A 20,491-nucleotide genomic window follows, 5' to 3' on the forward strand; every position below is an offset into this window, starting at 1 on the left:
GCCATTGGGGTATATACATGGTATGAAATCTCTGAGACTGGATGATATCACCAAATGAGCGGGCAGGGGGAGACAAGGGGAGAGAAGAAATCCAGGGCATTCCCGCCCTTACAAGTCTGGGGGTTGAGCAACCAGCAAGTTGCTGCCAGTAAGTACAGGAAATCTTGGGAACGGTGGTGTCCTGGGGCCAGTGAGGAAAGTGCTCCCAGAAGGAAAGAGTGGTCAACTGGGCCCAGGACTGCTGGTGGACTAATAAGGGGAGACTGAGAATTGACCAGTGCATTTAGTGTGTGGAGGACATTGAACTTGAAAGTTAGTTTTGGTGGGTTGATGGGTGCAAACGTCTGAGTAAATTCAAGAGCAAATGGGAGAAGAGGCATCGATGTCCCGAGAGATCACACTGTGTTAAAGCATCTTCCTGAATGAACACAGCACAGTCTTAGTATGACTTAAGCACGGAATGCATTCTATTTGAATTCTTTAAAATCTGTAACCATCTTTTGGAATACATGACTGTTTGGTAAAGTAGATGTTTGATGAATTGGGACATGTTTCCTCCTTGAACTGGGTAACAGAACACCATAGATTATTCAGTCTCTTACTTTAATATTAACAGAGCTATTCATTCATTGAATGACTATGTACTAGTGGCTTCTATAGAGAAGTTATTCCACAGAAACTCTCTCTCTACTCCAAGTTTTCCCACAATTTTTTTTTTTTTTTAATGAGAGTAAATGCCTCCCTACCTGGGTTCTGTATTATTCCATAGTTTAACCATTTAGGTAGAAAAGATTTGTTATGAACGGCCCCAAAACCTTGGAAGAATACCTTGTTGCTTTTGATTTACCTTCATATATTGTAGGATTTATCTGAAATATTCTGAATGCCGTGAAATTTTGTATAAATGATGTCTATTACAGCCCAGAGGTGGAAGCCATTTGTTAGCAGGAAAATTGGTGCAAATAGAGATTAACTAACTTTAAATATAAGTCATCAAACATATATAGAGCACCTATCATGTGTAATGTCTCTACTAGGTGCAGTGAAGTGGACAGGGTCCCTGTCTTTGGCACCTTCCATTGAGTGGAGAACACAGACAAGCCCACAGGTACGTCAGCAGAAGAGTAATTCACTCAGAGTTTGAACAGGCACAGCATGGAGGGCTTCTTGGAGGAAGCCACATCCAAATCCAGACCTGTAGGATGAGCAGGGGTAGCCAGGCCTAGAGGAGGGGAAAGAAAAGATTTGGGAGAAAACTGGGAGGCAAGAGAGATAAGGTATTTACTCACAACTGAAAGAACTTGATTGTACTGGGTCTGTCCTGAGGTGGGGTGGAGAGAGGTGAACCTGGAGGGGTGCTGTGTGGGGAGGTGGGCTACATCACCAAGGTCCTGTTTATGCCTCTTAGTAGGTGGAGGCCAGTGGAGGACTTTATGTTTTTGAGTGGCCTTTCTTTGTGGAGGAAGTACGTGTGTGTGTGTGTATACATATGTAATACATATATAAATATCTATATCTATTTATCTATCTATCCTCACACACATATATAGAACTATACACATATGTGTATGAATTTTTCCAGGCTCCTAAATGTTATTTGATTCAGGATTCTATTAGGGCGGCACTTGCCTTTCTGTTAAGGAACATGGCAGTCTACTGGGTTTTAGACCTGGAGTGAACTGGTCCTTCTATTGTAGGGGAAGCCCCTGAATCTCAAGGAGAAAAACCAGTCAAAGGCTCTGTGCAAAACTTAACTTGACTTCCTGGGTATTTATTTCCTTTGATCTGTGAAATGTGAAATTGACTGGACTTTTATAGCATAAGGAAACATAAAACCTCTTCATTGAAAAAAGGAGGAACTACTAAAACATTGACTAGAGTGAAAAAAAGAGATAGGAGTTTGGGCTGCCAGGCAGTGCAGGTGGGAGAGGGAGAAGGCGGTGAGGACCGGAGAGGAAAGGTGTCTGCAGAGGCGGCTGCTGCGGGAAGTGAGGGCTGAGGGGGTGTGGCCTGGAGGTCACAGCTGGAGCTGTGGGTGTCCTGTGTGTTAGCACCTGCCGTCCGCTGCCCGTGACTGATCAATGGTTAACCATCGCTCCTAGCTCTGCATATAAACTGGTCTTTATATGTTCAGAGTCTTCACTCTAGTGGTTGAGCCAAAGCAATAGCAGAGCATTTGTAGGAATGTATGTTCTAGAAGTGGTCAGAAATAACATGCAAGCGTGTTTTTTTTTTTTTTTTTTTTTTTTTTTTTTTGTGACCACACCTGTGTGTGGGATCTTAGCTCCCCAATCAGGGATCAAACCCTGCAGTGGATGCCCAGAGTTTTCATCACTGGACCACCAGGGAAGTCCCAATCCAAGTGTTTGGAAGTCTCCCCACGCTTGCCACCCCAGAAGGATGCTGGAGCATGTAAGAAACACTGCCCCCTACTCCCATTTCCATTTTTAGCTTGGTGCATGGTGTACCGAAATCTTACAAATATATACTCTGAACATTTCAGACCCAGGCCCAGATGAATCATACCGGCTCTACCAGATCCAGAAGCAGCTGCATGGGTATTCATTTCTGAGGTCCTGAACTCTGGAAGAACACACAGATTATACTTAAAACTAATGGGGCTAGATTATGATAGGATGAAAAAAAAAATGAGGACCCACCTCTGCAGGGTGTGGCTGCCCTTTCTCTTGCGCTGCATTGTTGCCCAGATTGTTGTGGGTGGTTGCCGTTGCCACATCATTCCCAGGGTTAAACATATACTCAGTTCTGGGAAAGCTTCCACCTTCAACCGTCCACACTGACAGTTCAGGGGAATGTGGTTTTAAAAATAATTTAACAAGGTAAATTTTTACTCTTTAGTAGTTACCACTTAAAAAAACCAGCCAGTTTTTCTGCTTCTACTTCCACCTTGTTCCTTCCCCATGATGTCTGAGTGTGTGATCCCTTGGAGGATATTTATAGCTATTACTTTAATCAATTTAACACGTTTCTCTGTATATTTTAGCAATTTGAAATTCTGTTTGGTAATTTCTTCTTGCATCACTGAGGGTGTTTCTGTTTCTCCTTCATCTTTTTTTAAAAAGCCCTAGAATGGATATTGCAAAAGTATTTTATTAACCACTGTATAGCATAGGAACTCTGCTCAATAGTCTGTAATAACCTAAATGGGAAAAGAATTAGAAAAAGAATAGATACTTGTATATGGATAATTAAATCCACTTTGCTGTGCACCTAAAACTAACACAACATTGTTAATCAACTCCAATATAAAACAAAAATTAAAAAAATATCTTATTAAGGTAACATGCATATTGGTACCTTTTTCCTATTTTCTGATTTTAAAACTAACTTAATGTTAGATAATATGTAATGTTCCAGCTCAGCTGTAGAAATTTCATCTCCTAAAATCATGTTCTAATGAATCAGGGAGAAAAGAAACATTTAAGACAAACTAATAACAACAAAAAAAGAAAAGTATAAATGCCTAGAAGCAACCATAGGAATTCAGGGAGAACGCTGAGGATCTAAGAGAAAGCTATCTTATTAAATGTAGTTGTGGTACACTTTCTGGAAGTGATAAGTGTAGTGAAATCAATCTCTTATAATGACTTAATTGTCACCAGAAGATCTAAAAACAGTTTTGTGGGTTAAGGTATGTAATTATCATCCTTGGTGGTAACTATAATGACTATAATGTTCTAAAAACATTACAAGATTTTTTCTTATAAAAGCAGACTTCATATTATAGATCTTTTTATTATAATTGTTGGTTTTGTTTGCTTTTTATAGATCCAAAGATACAATATAATGAAAGTAACATATTGTTGCAGTGAGATGTAAGGAATAGAGTTGTTTTGTTTTGTTTTTTTTTTGTTCCATGCAGTTAACATTCTTTTTCTCTTTAAAAAAACCCAAACAAACATTTTCATTCCAAAGCCCAGTGACAGGATTAACATTTGCACTTGAGGTGGTCAGGGATGGTGTCTGTTTATCTGCCCAAATCAGGGCTCGTGCAATAAAGGCCTTTGGTCAACACTTGATGGGGGAGAAGGTAAAACCTGGGAATCTCCCTAACAAAGTTGGAATTAGTTTTTAAAAATCATGGCTCTCAATGGAATGTGTCTACTTTGGATGCCTGTAGTTAATTGCCTGCAATAGAGGAATAACTGTTTTACTCTTAAGGGTTTTGCCTGGAGAGAAAAGGTGTTCATGTATCCATTCATAGTCTCTCTCTTTTCTGTCTGTTATGGTTGTCTAAATTTGTGTGTGTGTGTTTGGGCCATTCCTCATTCTAAAAACATCTGTGGCTGCTACAGTAGTACATGGTGGTTAAGACCAGGGCTGGCTGCTTACGTTTGGATCCTTTACCAATCACTTACTAGATGTGTGACGTTGGCCAATTTCTATGCATTGCTTAGTCAACTAGCTTATTTTTAAATTTGGGGTCATGCCATTACTAAACTTTGAGGGTTTATGTTGAGGATTCAGTGAGATAATGCAGGTGAAGCATTTACCACAATAAATGGTAAAATAAACTGTATAGCATATAGTAAGTGCTGAAAAAAACTCTAGCCGTTGTTTTGTTGCATACATTACAGGGATATCCTGGGGAATTTTTTTCACATTTCTGACAGAATAGTTTCAAAGTGAACACATATGCTGCCTTTTACAGATGGTAAACTACAACTCAGTGAGAAGAATGGTGAAGAGAAAGATTGGATCACATACCCTTTGGGGAGTGTGTCGACATCACATGGCATTAAAAAGGGGGAGGTGCCAGGCTTCCTGGGTGGCGCAGTGGTTGAGAGTCTGCCTGCCGATGCAGGGGACGTGGGTTCGTGCCTTGGTCTGGGAGGATCCCACATGCTGCGGAGCGGCTGGGCCCATGAGCCATGGCCGCTGAGCCTGCGCGTCCGGAGCCTGTGCTCCGCAATGGGAGAGGCCACAACAGTGAGAGGCCCGCGGACTGAAAAAAAAAAAAGGCGGGGGGGGGAGGTGCCAATTATACCTCTTAAATTGTAAGATATGGATGATTTCTTAAATCTCTCTCCCTGATTATTCCACTAACGTAGTGTTCTGAGGCTTGACAGCTGCTAATAGTAATCGGTAGAATACAGTTACTAAAAGTCAGAGGGAAGGCTGTCGCCAAAGTCAGGCCCTTCAAGTTTGTATTTCCTGTTTTATCACAATTAATGTCCGCGGCGGCTTATTCCATTTCCTGCTTTGCTGTGGCATTGGATAACCGGTGGGTGTGACGGTAATCCCTGGGTGTGTCCCTGGTGTAGCGTGTGTTCCTCTGAGTAATCATCTTCTGTGATCAACTGGCCCATTAGCCCCCGATGGAAGGCAGTCTGTCTCACCAAGTCCAATTAAGGGAACCGGCCCGATTTCTTCTTGGGAGCCAAGAAGTTATTTCGTAAGATGTGCTCCTGTAAGCACTGTGGGAATAGCTGTCAGAATGGTGATTACTTCTGTTCTTTAGTCACCAGAGTTGACTCCCTCAGTTTCAAAACCTCAGAAAGTTGCACACTTCTCAAAGGACTTTTATTTCGGGTTACACGTGCAAAGGGAGAGAGAATGGCCCCCACAGGTCTCACAGAGGCACCTTTGCAGGTGGGCGCCTGGAGTGGTGTGGAGCCTACTGTGAGTGCTAGAGCAGACCCGGGTTTATGGGCAAGACTCATCCCTGACGTTTCTTTGGGAGGCGCAGGGAGTGAAAGAAAGAGCTTCAGAGTTTACCTGACCTGCTTATCTGTAGATGGAGTACTTTCTGTAAGACGTCCTTGAGCTGAGGGAATAAGTGTTGTTATATTTTAGTCCATGTGTACCTGCTTCCGGAACAGGATTTCAGCAGTGTTGAATGTAGACAAATTGTCTTAAAACTAGATTAATCTCTATTAGCCAGAGAAGGCCCCTTCCCCCTTGAGAAACTGTCACATGATTTCTTCTAGATCAGTTTCCAACTTCATATATTTGCTTAATTAGTTTCTATTTATTATTGCTTTAAAAATATGTTTGTAAGCTACCTATACTACTCCCCCCCCTCCCTCCCCCATTACAGCTTCAGAACTCTGTGTAGAGAGATGCAATCCATTGTTAATGAATTAATGCACAGTGTATTTTAGATGCTATCCATTTTTAGCTTATACATTGAATTTTTTTTTTTTTTTTTTGCGGTACGCGGGCCTCTCACTGCCGTGGCCTCTCCCGCCGCAGAGCACAGGCTCTGGACGCGCAGGCTCAGCGGCCATGGCTCACGGGCCCAGCCGCTCCGCAGTACATGGGATCCTCCTGGACCGGGGCACGAACCCGCGTCCCCTGCATCGGCAGGCGGACTCCCAACCACTGCGCCACCAGGGAAGCCCTATACATTGAATTTTTAAAAAAGCTTATTTTAAAAATTGATGTATAGTTGATTTACAATGTTGTGCTAGTTTCAGGTGTACAGCAAAGAGATTCAGTTTTATATACATATATGTATATACATATATATATTCTTTTTCAGATTCTTTTCCCTTATAGATTATTACAAAATAATGAGTATAGTTTCCTGTGCTATACAATGTACACTGAATTTAAAAGTTGAAAAAACATCCACCGAAAATCCCATAAAGAGAGAGTTAAAATCTGTGTTCATCGGCTGCGCTGTCTTCAGGGGAACTGCAGTTTTGCTCTTGAAGAAAGCAGGAGTGATGACGCAAGCTAAAAATCCCCCATCCAGGGGCTCGAAGCAGTCAGGCTGAGAGCAGCCACCAGGCCTGGGTGCCTACATTACCATCTGTTTACAAGCCTTAAAGACCCAGGGTTCACTGTCAGCGTCCTTTGCTGCTTAAAATAGCAACAGAGGACTTTGCCGCAATTAAGATATTAGCGATTTATTTTTATTTTCATATTTTTTTCTTCATTTTGTTTGGAGGAAGTTGTAGGGGAAAATCATATTAGGTTTGAGATAAGGGAGACCAGGAGGATCTTTCTAGTGAAGGACTATTACGTGTTTGGAAATGCTAAGATGTTCATCTTGTTTCGGTTTGTGAACTGGAAGACGGCCTGTGTATTGGGAAAATTGACTTCTATTGGGAAAGGCAAGGGCATTTTTCTTAAGGCTCTGTGGTTCCAACACTCTGATTTCCATGTTTTTTTCCCATCGCTAACTATCTCATCTTGAGTGTTGGTGATAACCATAGGTCACGCAGTCCAAATACGTGTTCTTTTGAGTGAATAAGTTGTTTCAGTTTAACGCTAAAGAAACTGTGGCCCAGAGAGTTCCATGGCTAAGATGTAATGGCAGGACCCAGACTAGAATGGAATTCTCCAGACTCGCAGTTCTGGATGTTTCTGATTATGCTATTTTCCCAACCTTACCCGAATTACCCTCTACCCCCAAATCCTATAAAATTTATGGCCTTGTAGGTCCCACCCACCAGCTTTAGTGTGGAGCATCACTTGCCCGTCTGTACTGCCATCCAGGGCAGTCAGTGAGCCTGGTTAACCGTCTGTGATGCAGACTCAGTGTTGGCCTATGGGGGGTCCATTGGGGAGGCGTTTTCCATCTAGCAGGGAGGTAGGTGACAACACTGATTATGATACCATACTGTGTGGTGCATTCGATGATGGATATGTTTACAGGTCTAGGAGCCATTCAGAGGAGCATAGAATGCATTTTGTGTGTGTGTGTGTGTGTGTGTATGTGTGCATGTAGTTTAGGGGGCAGTTTGCAGAGGGTTTTAAAGGATAAAGGGGACTTTGCCAGCCAGATTGGGGTTGAAGATGGATTCCTCTAGGTGAAGAGATTTGGGAAACTAAAAACCAGTCCATTGGCAGTGCTGGAGGGTGAACTTGGTGGTAGGATTGTGGCCCCCTGCTGACGTCTATAGGTTGTACTCACATCGTTCACCTGCTCCGACCTGTTTCAGAATGGAGAGAGGTGTTGAAAGTTCATCAGTGATCCTCTGTTTTCTTTCGGGCTAAAGAACATGAAATGTCTGAATAGGCATGACGTGGAGAGGCGGTGACGAGTGTGGACTGCCAGGTGCCTAGAGGCTCTGTGACTCAGGTGCGATCAGGGAAGAAAGTTCAGGAATAGTGCTTTGCTTTGGACTCAGAAATATAAAGGCAACAGGTTCTGTCCGGAGCCTTCCTGCCCTTCCTCCATGGTGCCATTGGGGTGAAGGGGTGGACACAGGTTTACATGTTCAGCTTCTGGAACCAGACACAACTGCCTTTCAGTTTTCACGGCCTTGGAGGAAACAGATAACGAATGATAGGAAACAGCTGCTCCTAACGTGGCAGCCAGAAATGCAGCCTCATGGAGCAACGTGGTAATCACGAGAATATTAATGGAAAGTCCTCTCTGATTAAACACTGGGAGCTGTGGAATGTGGTTTGTTTTCATATATTTACCCCTCCCCCCATTGTCTTTCTGTTGCCTGCAGGTTTTATTTTTATTTGTCCAATCATACAGAAATACTTTCTTGTGAAGTATTACAAGAAAGTTATCTAGAGTAGATAATTAAAAAAAATAGATAATTAAAAAAATCTAATTTCCTGCTAAACCCTTCACTTTTTTATTTTATTTTTTTAATTTTTTAACATCTTTATTGGAGTATAATTGCTTAAAACGGTGTGTTAGTTTCTGCTTTATAACAAAGTGAATCAGTTATACATATACATATATTCCCATATCTCCTCCCTCTTGCGTCTCCCTCCCTCCCACCCTCCCTATCCCACCCCTCTAGGTGGTCACAAAGCACCGAGCTGATCTCCCTGTGCTATGTGGCTGCTTCCCACTAGCTATCTATTTTACGTTGGGTAGTGTATATATGTCCATGCCATTCTCTCACTTTGTCACAGCTTCCCCTTCCCCTTCCCCATATCCTCAAGTCCATTCTCTAGTAGGTCTGTGTCTTCATTCCCGTCTTACCCCTAGGTGCTTCATGACCTTTTTTTTTTTTTTCCCTTAGATTCCATATATATGTGTTAGCATATGGTATTTGTTTTTCTCTTTCTGACTTACTTCATTCTGTATGACAGACTCTAGGTCCATCCACCTCACTACAAATATCTCAGTTTCATTTCTTTTTATGGCTGAGTAATATTCCATTGTATATATGTGCCACATCTTCTTTATCCATTCATCCGATGATGGACACTTAGGTTGCTTCCATGTCCTGGCTATCGTAAATAGAGCTGCAGTGAACATTTTGGTACATGACTCTTTATGAATTATTGTCTTCTCAGGGTATATGCCCAGTAGTGGGATTGCTGGGTCGTATGGTAGTTCTATTTTTAGTTTTTTAAGGAACCTCCTTACTGTTCTCCATAGTGGCTGTATCATTTTATATTCCCACCAACAGTGCAAGAGTGTTCCCTTTTCTCCACACCCTCTCCAGCATTTATTGTTTCTAGGTTTTTTTGATGATGGCCATTCTGACTGGTGTGAGATGATATCTCATTTAAACCCTTCACTTTTTTCAGAGTTGGGTGTGAGCACCTTCCAGAATCCTTCCTAGACATTTGCATACATGTTTATACAGATTAATGTATAATTATTTTCATTTACATAAATGGATTCACATGTAGCTTGAATCTGATCCAAAGTTTCTTTTTACGTTTCATACTGTCTTAAAGGTCTTTCCACATCACTCTATTTAGATAATCCTCAACCACTGCAGAAATAATTTTTTATACAATCAAACTTAATTAACTTTGTCAATAATTTAGGAATGGCTGTATGGAAATATGGGTGCCTCTTAGGAACAGGAGGGTGTGATGGTTTACCCACATGGGTACCGAACAAGGATTCAGGATGTTTTACGGCAGACTGGCTGGCACCTGGCAAAATATCTTGGATCAGCCTGACAAGATAGAACTGATCTCTTGCTCTGAGAGTTTATTACTGTGACACCGGCTCTGCTTCAAGCACACCTTTAGTCTTTTCTTGCCAGAATCATATTAAAGTGAGAGGTGGCCTGATATATAATCTTTGAGATCTCCGACTAAGGCGTCAGGAGAATGTGGGACTTGAGTCTTTCTCCAAAGCTTGCTTCATACACTTGCAAAGCTTGTTTAAGAGAAGTTGACCCAAAGGACAAGTGGAGTTTGAATTTTAACCCAGAGAAGTGGGACCCAGAATTGATGAGGGGGAAACCCTTTGGAAGGGGAAATGGGACAGGTCATTGTTTTGATACATTCATGGGCTGCTGACACGGGAAGCAGTTGGTGACATCTTGCTAAACTTGTACACTTGAGCTTGCCAAACCCAAACAGACCACGGGCACTTGTGTCTGCTCCCCAAAGCACGACAGCAGTTGTCCCAGGAGCTGTTGGAATGCCGTCGTTATGACCTCGGTACACGTTGTTTAGACAAAAGGGGGGGGATGACGCCTTCTTGGCTTGACAATTTGCCAACCACCTGCTGCCGTTCTTTTTCTTATGTGCTTTGAAAGTGGCCAGAATCTGGTCATCGGGCCTCTTTTAAAAATAACAACGCAGGCATGTATAAAATCACAAAATCCAAAAAGCTGATGTAATTATAGAGGACACATGGCAATGGGTGCCTATTTTCCTCATCTCTTCTCTTGAAGGCATCGGGTCTCTTATATTTCACGTGGCCAGTTGCTGCCTTAAAGAGGGAAATTCTAGAGGAGAGATAGACTTTCATGGGAAAGTTCCTCAGATCTTTTACCGGAACGAACTGTTATCAAATAAGCATCAAAATGACCTTCAAATTTCTCGACGATGTGTGGCCATGTCGTGGCTTTATAAAGAAATCGTAATCTCTAGATAAAATGGCACATGCGCAGTGAACTATTTTAATCTGGCTTTCAAGGAAGTTGGGGTTTGTGGGAGATTTAGAGGCTGGGAACGTGGTGTTTCTTCTGTTGGCTGTAAAATTGCTCTTTCCAGCTCCGTGGTGTCATGTCACCATGTCTAATAGGGACAGGCTCACACATTTGTGTTTTTTTTTCACGCACTGCCTTCCTTCACTTAAGCATCCCTTAAACATCAGCCAGTTTGATCACATAGAGGACCAGTCAGGTAGACAGCTCTGTTTCCCTGTATCCATCCTGCTCTTGAGACCCTCCCACACTCGAGGGCATTACTTGCCTGGGGAGGTCACACTGCAGGAAGGGAGCTTCACATGCTGTCACCTGCTGCCGGGAGAAGGTGGAGCCACCCTGGGGCGGAGCAGAAAAGCCTGTGCGGAGTTCTCACTCCAGTGCTTTCTCTGGTGGGATAACCTTGCACGCTTAGCCCTTCAGAGCTTGCTTCCTCATCTGCAAAACGAGGATCATAATCCATCATGTGGTCCTTCTGAGAATTAATCAGACCCTGGGGGTGAGTGCCCAGCCCATGTGAGGGACTACAGAAAGGCCTAGGAAATGGTACTTGGGTGATTTCTTTCTTTCTTTCTTTTTCTTTCGTATTCCCTGTCCCGAAATGAGATGACCCCAGCCCCGGACATTCTCGTGCTTGGTTCTCATTCACCAGGGATAACTTTGTTTTGTTGACAGTCAACAAAAAGAAAGTTGGCTTCTCCAAAAATTACCTTCTGGAGTTGCAGCCATTCTGCCATCTGTTTGCCTCCGTCCCTCCCACACCCTGACCTCTGCAGTGCAGGAAACCCCAGATCTGTTCAAGGGCAAAATTAGTTTCAACCACGGCGTGAAGGAGTCTGGGGGCTGCGGGAACCAATAATATAGAGTTACAGTGAGTTGCATGTACAGAATCTCAAATTACTTTGGCACAAGTTTTACAGTTGAAAGTCTCTTCCAGGTGCTTCCTCTAGACTGAAGAAGTTAGAATTCCACAGAAAGGACACTTCAGGTTTTAAAAAGCCATTTTGAAATACGTAAACACAAACTTTTCACAATAGGGATGGTCACTGCTGTAGTTGTGGGTTGTACATCTCCGTGTTAATCTTTAGCAGGGGGCTCAATTTGTGTGGTGATTGCTGTCAGCCCTGGTTTGACTCATGCATTCCTCACCGCCACAGTAAGATCTGTGTTTATGTGAAATATGGAAACGATTTCTTCCCCCTCTTTCTTTTGTGCTTGAGTTGGGATGGAGCCGCTGAGTTGTTTTCCTTTGTTATTTTTAAAGGGTCTTCAGTTTCAGAGCTCCACTCAGGGCTTGAGCAGGACAGCTGGCAGTGTGGCTTAGGCTGGTCCTCGTGAGATCTGGCTCTGAATCCAGCATCCTTACGTTGAAGCAGGAGGCTCTCCTTTCTAAAACTTTGACTTGCCCAACCCTAAAAACCAAATGGAAACTAAAATAGAGTAGAGAAATTTTCACTGAATGAAGAGTTTTTTACCCTGAATTTGCCTTCTTTATCATGACCCATATGTCTTGTGTCCTGCTCTCTGCCTTTTTTTTTTTTTCCTTCTCCTCAACTGCTTGGGTACCATAAGGATGGGGAAGGCGTAGGCCGAGTCGTTAAAGGTCCAGAGTTTAACTGTACAAAAAGAAGAACCAAAAAAAAAGAGTGTGTGTTCCTCCCCATTTTTGAACAATTTATCCTCCTAAAAAAGAAAGTTTTGTGAGAAAGATCCCAGGCTATAAAAGAGAGGATTAGCTGCTTTCATTGGGTCCAACACCACATTCTCACTGCATCGTTGGCAATCCTTGTAAAGTGTCTTGGCAGATAGGGGCTCTTCCTTCACAGTGTAATGTTTTTCCAACTGCAGAGTTAGAGCTGCTTCATGTGCCATGACGCATGGCTAGGTGTCAAGATCATTTTATGGGATGAAAAACCCAAAAAGACTTTTAAAATGTGCAGCTTTTGGGGAAAAAAAAAGTCAGTTTTACAAAGAGAGTTTTAAATAAAAGGGCATTCGTGGGTTTATGCTTTCCTCACGGGCAGATCTTTTCAAAGATGGAATTGTAAAAAGAGGACATACATTTCTTTCATTCATTACCTGAGTCCTTAAGGTACAGCTGTCTTGAAGGACCAGGTGCTGGGGATACAGGGATGAGTGTCACCCTCTGGCCTTTAAGTAGCTCCCTTTTACTCAGGAGCCAGAGACATGAGTCAAAATACCTGGTCCAGATGGCAGGAAGGAGGGGGTGATGAACTTGGCTGGGGTGGGAGGTGCTGGGTGGCTGGTGTCCAGAGATGGCCTCATAAAGGAAGAGAAGCTTCAAGTGAATCTCGAAAGATCAGGAGGAATTTGCTGGATCAGATAGGAGTGTGGTAGGCCTTGCGGGCAGAAGAAGAGCAAATGCAGAGGCTCAATTTATGAAGCAGCAGGGTGTTGGGAGAAGGGATCCTAGCCCAGGGAGGCCGGAGTAGTCGCATGCAGGAGGGAGAAAGCAGGGGAGGAGCGTGGCCAGGAAGCCCAGGGCCAACTTCCGGAGGCCTCTGCAGGTCGTAGGGTCATGCTGTCGCCTTCAGGACTTTGCTCCCCTCATGGGAGAGGCCTTCTCTGACTAGTATCATTCTTGTTTCCTTCCCCTGCTTTAGCCTTCTTCCTAGCACTTACCCCGACCTGTTTTAGGCTTGTGAGTTTATTGCCTGTGCCCCATTGTTAGAACCAAGACCCCAGGAGAACAGGGACTTTCTTCTGGGTGGATGGCTATGTTCCCAGTGCCTGGCATCAGTGACGTTATAGAGTTTGCCTTCATCCTCTGGGTGCTGGGGAACCATTGCAGATGCTAAATAGGGGTGGGAGTGGAGGTGGGGTCACATGAGTACATTGGGGTGTTAGGAAGATCAAGGTGAATGTCACATATAGCCGATGACAGGTCTTTAGGAAGGGAGCTCCTTGGTGCATACGGAGGGCAAGAGAAGGAAGGAGGTTACTGATCTCACTCCTTGGCTACCTTGGACGATGCCCAGCTTTGCCGACCTGGTTAATTATCAGTAGCCAGTATCAATCTCATTTTGTGGCAAATGTTTGGAAACCTTGCTAAACAGTACAGAGAAGCTCTGAGAATTTTTTTTCCCTATTCTACAAACCCAGTAGCTGCCCAGGCATTCCAGTAGATGTTACGATGTCACGTGATAATCATTTTCTTCACTTATTGCTACTTCCATGATAGATTTGAGAAATCTTAATGAATTATCTTTCTTTGCAATGCATTGAATGCTTTGATATAAAATGGCTTCTTTATGTAAAAATAGGTTTAATAGTTTCAAGAAGGCTGACCTCATAGCTGTTTGGGTCATGCAGTTAGGTTGTCTGGAAAGTTAAAAATAAAAAAGATAAGAAAGCGGACATTCTGCAGTTCTTCTGAGAGAATTGATATGATGTATCATCCTGTTGACTGGGAAATGATGAGGAAATGAACACTTCCCCATGTATAACTTTTCCTGGTAACTGAACTTCATCACTTTAAGACCTGGATATTTAAAATTTTTCTCTTCAATTTTGGATGGAAATCTTTCTAAAATTATTTACTTTCTTGTGCTCGTAAGCAGAGTGAATTCAACATTCCTTTCTTGGGAAAGAAAGAATTTTGCACAATGATTGAAGTATGTGATAATGTATTGGCACTTGTGAGTGTCTTGCCAAGTGACCCCAGAATGCCATGTTTTCAACATTACTGCCCTTAGTTTTTAGGTAGTGGGTGCCTCTAGCAGCATAGCCACGTGTGCCTTTCTTGAATTTACTCAACTTGTCTCTTGAAGCCTGGGAAACAGGAGAGCTTACTCGCTTTGTAAAATGAGAGTAAATATGCCTTGGGGGAGTCTGAGAAGGCCTGTGTAAGTCAAGTGAATGGCTTTTATTGCACAGGCTTTATTATATCTTTAACATTTCAAAGAAAGAGGACTCATTTTATATTTTTCAAGTCTTCCTAACATTAAACTATCCGTATCTGAAAAAAAAAAAGATTATAATATCTCCCCTTCTACTGTCAATGATGCTGGGTTTGCGAAGTGAAAGAAAAATCCCCAAGCCTCTTATAGTGTCTGTCCAGAGGCCTCCTCTCTTCCCTTTGGGTACAAGGTGTATGAGGTGAGGTCACTGGAGGTGTTCCTATACTAAAGTTTGTTTGTCATCATCTTTGATAACTTACTGGGCATCTATCATATATAAGGCACTGTGAACAACACAGGGAGTGCCTTCTTCCTAGAAATTTAAATCCTAGTTTGGAAGAGGAAGTAGTGGAAGAGAAACAACTACAGTACTTGGATTTTGTCAGGGGATGCAGCAGCGTAGTACACCTCTAGAAAATCCAGGGCTGAGCAAGAGTCCTTTCTCCAGAAGGTTGACCTTTGACTGAGAATACAGACAACCCAGATGGAGCCGAGGGGAATGAAGCAGCCCCAGGGAAGGCCCAGTAGCAGAATCAGCCGTGTCCATCCGTGGGGTGGCACATCGTGACCAGATCAGCATAGACAAGTTAAAGCTTGTCTGCACATGCCAGGAGAGCGAGGTGGACAGCAAGGGCCACGGGAGTTGGGGTAGGTGATTACCTCCACGTGGGGAGGAGGGTGGTTCTTGAAAACCGCATGGAGTGGGAGGGTTACTGTTGGATCTCGATGAATGAGTACAATTGCTGAACTGCAGAAGGGGAGAGAAGGCCGGCCAAGAGGAGAAGACTGCCTGGGATGGGGGGGTGGGGGGTGCCGAAAGGCCAGGTGTATGTTATAACTCTGTTCTGCTCTCTTCCCGAGAAGAAGACTTCTCTCTCTGAGCCTCCCAGTGGGAAGACGGTGGGTTCTGGAGTTGGATGAACTGGTCTCAAGACCAGTTCTACCACTTTCTAGTTGTGTCACCCTCAGCAGCTTTCTTAACTCCCTGTAACATCAACTCCCTCCTAAAAGGAAGGGAGATAATAAGACCGATCTGTGGACTCCTCGGAAGAATACATGAGAGTTATATTTGACCGTGCACTATATAAACATAGTGTGTGCTCAGTCATTGGTAATTTCCTTGGGCCAGCCCTTCCTCAGGGCCTTGAGCTGTGGCCTCCTGATGCCCACAGGCTGTGTCCACTTACTGACTCAATGAGAGGTCCCGTTCAACTCAGCAGGTGCAGGAGGAAGTGCATTGTGTCATCTTCTTCCTACACTTCTCCTCTCCCTTTTCAGATCTTAATTGTTTGCCCTTCCCTGTTGCTGTTTCTATCTGGTTAGAGTTTGGAACAGTTAACCCAGCTCAAACCCTTGGTGTCGTCTTTGGTTCATTTTTGCCTTTCATGTGACATTTCTAGTCCATCATCTGATCCTGTCCGTTTCTTTCTCTTGCGATGTTATCGTCTCCGTCTCCTGGGGACTCACATCATGTCATGAATGGATTGCACAGAAGCTTTCTGACTTTGGTCAGCCCTGTCCAGCTTGCACATTCTTTAGATACCACTGAACCCCTCTGTCCTTCCATAATCCTTTGATTTGGCCGTACCTTTTCCATCTAACCTTGCTTTTCATTAGTTCTTAGAGTACTAACAGACACATTTATTTATGCTGCTTGTGTGCCAGGTATGTGTTAAGGACTTTATTTATATTAGACCATTTTCTTTATTTCAGCCCCCAACGTTGCGCAGCTTATCAGTGTTTGAACCCAGGCAATCTGGGTTCACTCTTTTTTTGTTGTTTTTTGCTGCACCAGGTGGCATGCGGGATCTTAGTCCCCCAGCTGGGGATCGAACCTGTGCCCCCTGCAGTGGAAGCTCGGAGTCCTAACCCGTGGTCCACCAGGGAAGTCCTCAGAGCCTACACTCTTAAGACCTGTGTGTCTTCATCGTCTTCCATCCATATAAACCCCTAGAGAGCAGGGGCCCCGTGATTTATCACTGCTCACCACACTCTGTGCCTTGTCCTGACATACAGTAGACACCACTGAATGCGTTCTCTGCATAATTTCCTCATTCCTTCTCTGGGCCCTAGTTCACGCCGTTCTCTCCCAGCATCATGGCGGGAGGTTCAGGAAGGGGTCGGTAGTGTGATATGAACTCATACAACCTGGGTTCATATCTCAGACATCTACCCACTACTTCACCTTGGTTGGGTCACTTCTCTGAAGCCACAGTTTTCCTCTACAAAATGGGGATACTAGTAACGCCACCTCATAAAGTTTATATGAAGAATCAATGAAGTCATGTGTGTCAGATGCTTTAGTCCTGTGCCTGGCACATGGAAAAGGGTCCATAAACATCAGCTCTTGTAAACAGTTGAATTATGCCCTCCCCTGCTGCTTTCAGCTCACTTTTGTCTGTTCTTTTAGGCCTATCTCAACTCGCATCATCTATCTGGCACTTGTGTAACTTCTTCAGCTCACAAAGAACCAGACACTTGCTTCTTTTTGACCATTTATTAGCTGTGTGACTTTGAGCAGGTTACTACATTGTACAAGTCTCAGTTGTATTATGGTGATAAAAAAGGGTTTTCTTTGTGTGGAGTAAAGACGGAGTATGTGACGCATTGTAAGCACTCAGTTCATTTTAGTTTTCTTGCCTTTTTTTCCCTCCCTCGTCACCAACCCCTCCTCTACCGACAGACCAGCAGGCCCCCATAAAGGCTCATTGACAGACTCAAGTCCTAACTTCGCTGTTGGAAGTTACATGGAAGAAAGGGAGGCTTCTACTGTATGGAAAGGACTGGATTGAGGTCCAGTAGCAGGAAACTCTACGTTGAAGAACCCTTGCCCTGTGCCCTTTGGTCTTGTTGAAATGTACTCTTGGTGGCCCTTATAAACATAGCCAAGTTTTATACTGTGTAACAAAATTTTGACATCCTTTGGACTCATTAATTCAACAAATGATTCTTGAATACCTACTTTGTGCCAAGAACCGCCCTAGCTGTCGAGGGTATGATGATGGACAAAACCAACCTGGTTTTCGTCTTCCCAGAGCTTGTCCTGCCGGGGAGACAGACACCAGCCATGCAAATATTACATTATAAAGCTGGATGTGTTATGAGGGGAAAGCAAAGGTGCTAGGAGATACATGCTAAGGGGATTTAGTGTTGAAGGCCAGGGAAATGTTCCCAGTGAAAGGGATGTTTGAGCAGAGATCTGAGGGCTGAGTACGAGTGCCCAAGGAAGGAGGCAAGGGAAACCTTCAGATTTAATACTCACTCTTAGTCTCTTAATGTAAGATGCTATTTAGTGTTCTGTGAAGCTTGGATGATGACAGATGATAATTAGTTTTCAAACCTGGAGGTGCCTAAATATGCTGTCACTGACGGTTTTTATCTCACTTGTGCATAAATGGTGTGTGTGTCAGGCTGGGAGAGGGAGGCTGAATGTACTTGAGCACAATCAGGCGTTGTATTTTTATTACACTCGGGGCCAATGCTGTCTGTCAGGCTCATCCAGGCACTTTGTCCCGGGACGGATCGCGTTGTCTGGGCTTGTCTGCTCAAGGGCAGGTGCTCTTTATTTTAATTTGTATTACGTATATTTGCTCTGTAAGTTGTCGTTTGTTGGAACTTGGAGAGCCAGGTGCTTGCAGCTAGAGTATGGGCCAACTTTTTGGAAATTTGAATGAAGTTTGTTAACACAAATAAGGGACACCCTTCAGCCAAGTGTAACGGGCTACCGAAATATGACAGCTGTTAAGGAACAGACCTTTAAACCCCTCCCCGCCGCTTCCCCTAGTATAGTCATCTCAACGGAACCCATTTTCTGACCTCTTTCAGGAAAGAGGTCAGAAACATTACAGCAGAGTTTTCCAAAGTGATGAGCCCATGATAGTATTAGAGATGATTTTAGACTGCCTGACTAGGTCAAGGGAAGACTGTGTTTGTAGCTAGCCTTTCTTCAACACCTGTCACTTGTGATTTCCCTTTTGACATCAAGAAGCAGGCCCTAGGACATTAATAACTTTGCTTTGTTTTCATTATACTTATGTTTATGATACTTTCTGTTTATGGCAAGTGATACTAATTTATAGCCGTGATTTACAGACTTTTTCAAAAATGATGTTAAAAATGAATTGATTTAAAAAAAAAATAAAGTACATAATAGTAGAAATGGCACTCAGAGTTGACAAAATCATTGAGGTGGTTCTTGAATGACTGAAGTTTGGGAACACTGCCTTGGTGTAATCTGGACTTTTTTCCTGCTATCTGGCATTTGTATTCTGGTTCTGAGGGCCTATAAAAATTTGGGTGTTAAAATCTGATAACACAATAAAATATTATGTTACCCTCACTGTGGCTCTAATCAAAAAGATGGATAATAGTAAGTGTTGGTGAGGATATGGACAAGTTGGAACCCTCATAAATTGAGAGTAGGAATGAAAAATGGTGCAATTTCTTTGGGAAACAGTTTGACAGTTCCTCACAAAGTTAAAACATAGAGTTACCTTATGATCCAACAATTTCAGTCCTAGGTATATACTCAAGAGAATTGAAAACCTATGTTCAGGTAAACACCTGTACCCGAATGCCTATTGCAGCGTTCTTCATAATGGCCAAAAAGTAGAAACAACCCATACGTCCATCAACTGATGAATGGATTAAAATGTAGAGTGTATCCATCCATATCTGTACCCATCCATACAGGTACTACTCAGCCATAAAAAGGAATGAAGTATTGATGCGTGCTGCAACATGGATAAACCTTGGAAACATTATGCTAAGTGAAGTAAGCCAGACACAAAAGGTTACATCTTGTAGCGTTCCATTTATAGGAAATGTCCAGAACAGGCATATCAGTAGAGGCAGAATGTAGATTAGTGACTGCAAGGTTTGGGTGGAGAGGGAATGGAGAGTGGTTGCCAGTGGGTATGGGGTTTATTTTTTGGGTGATGGAAGTGTTCCCAAATTAGATGGTGGTCACACAACCTTTTTTTTTTTTTTTTTTTAAATAAACAGCTGAAATTTATTTCTCACGGTTCTGGAGGCCATACGTCCAAGTTCAAGGTGCCAGCATGGTTGGGTGAGGGTCCTCTTCCGAGTTGCAGACTTTTCTTTGTATCCTCACAAGGTTGAGGGACGAGCTATTAAATATACTAAAAATCACTGAATTGTACACTTTTAAAATTAGGATGTAATTCCTAATACCATAGAATTTATGGTATGTAAATTGTATCTTAATAATAAAATTGGGCAGCCTAAAAAAGTGTAGCTGTCCGTGTGAAGGCTTTACGTGGCCGTGTTGACTACTACTGCTGCCCGTAGAATGACATTGCCCCTCTGTTATTAGGATTATGCTTTTCCCAGTGGTGCCCACGTGGCCTTGGGAGCCAGAATCCTAATACAGACCAACATGGGTAGGTTCTAACAGGCTGTGCAAAGTGTAACATTACATTTCCATCTTCACAGTAGTACTCTGAGATCTGTGGGCTATTCATATGTATGTGTATATACATATATATACCTAACTGAATATATATATGGATGTATGAATACCTATATTACTCATACGTAATAGGGGGAGATTAGACTAAAGGAGTTGGGTGGTAGAGTAGGGCCTTGAACCAGTTCTTTGTGCTATACTTTCTGCTGTAGTCTGTAAACAACTTGTCACACACTTGAGAGGTAACAGGCCAAGGTCACAACTGCAAAATGGGGTTGAAGATGAGAAAGTTCACTCCTGCCAGA

At 43.1% G+C, this 20,491-nt stretch overlaps 1 protein-coding gene across 5 annotated transcripts in view; it reads left to right on the forward strand.

Annotated features, from left to right (window-relative positions):
- The window catches only part of CNKSR3 (CNKSR family member 3), a 103,605-nt gene that overhangs the window by 18,641 nt on the left and 64,473 nt on the right, over window positions 1-20,491 (forward strand). The window contains exon 3 of one of the 5 annotated variants that reach the window (XM_082633358.1): window positions 1,038-1,108. The exons of the other annotated variants lie outside the window; for them this stretch is intronic. The gene's annotated coding sequence lies outside the window, so the exon portion shown is untranslated. The remainder of the gene's footprint in view (window positions 1-1,037; window positions 1,109-20,491) is intronic. 5 annotated transcript variants of the gene reach the window in all.

The sequence above is a fragment of the Mesoplodon mirus genome, assembly GCF_964341445.2.
Source record: "Mesoplodon mirus genome assembly, chromosome: 10".
Classification (NCBI taxonomy): Eukaryota; Metazoa; Chordata; class Mammalia; order Artiodactyla; family Ziphiidae; genus Mesoplodon; species Mesoplodon mirus.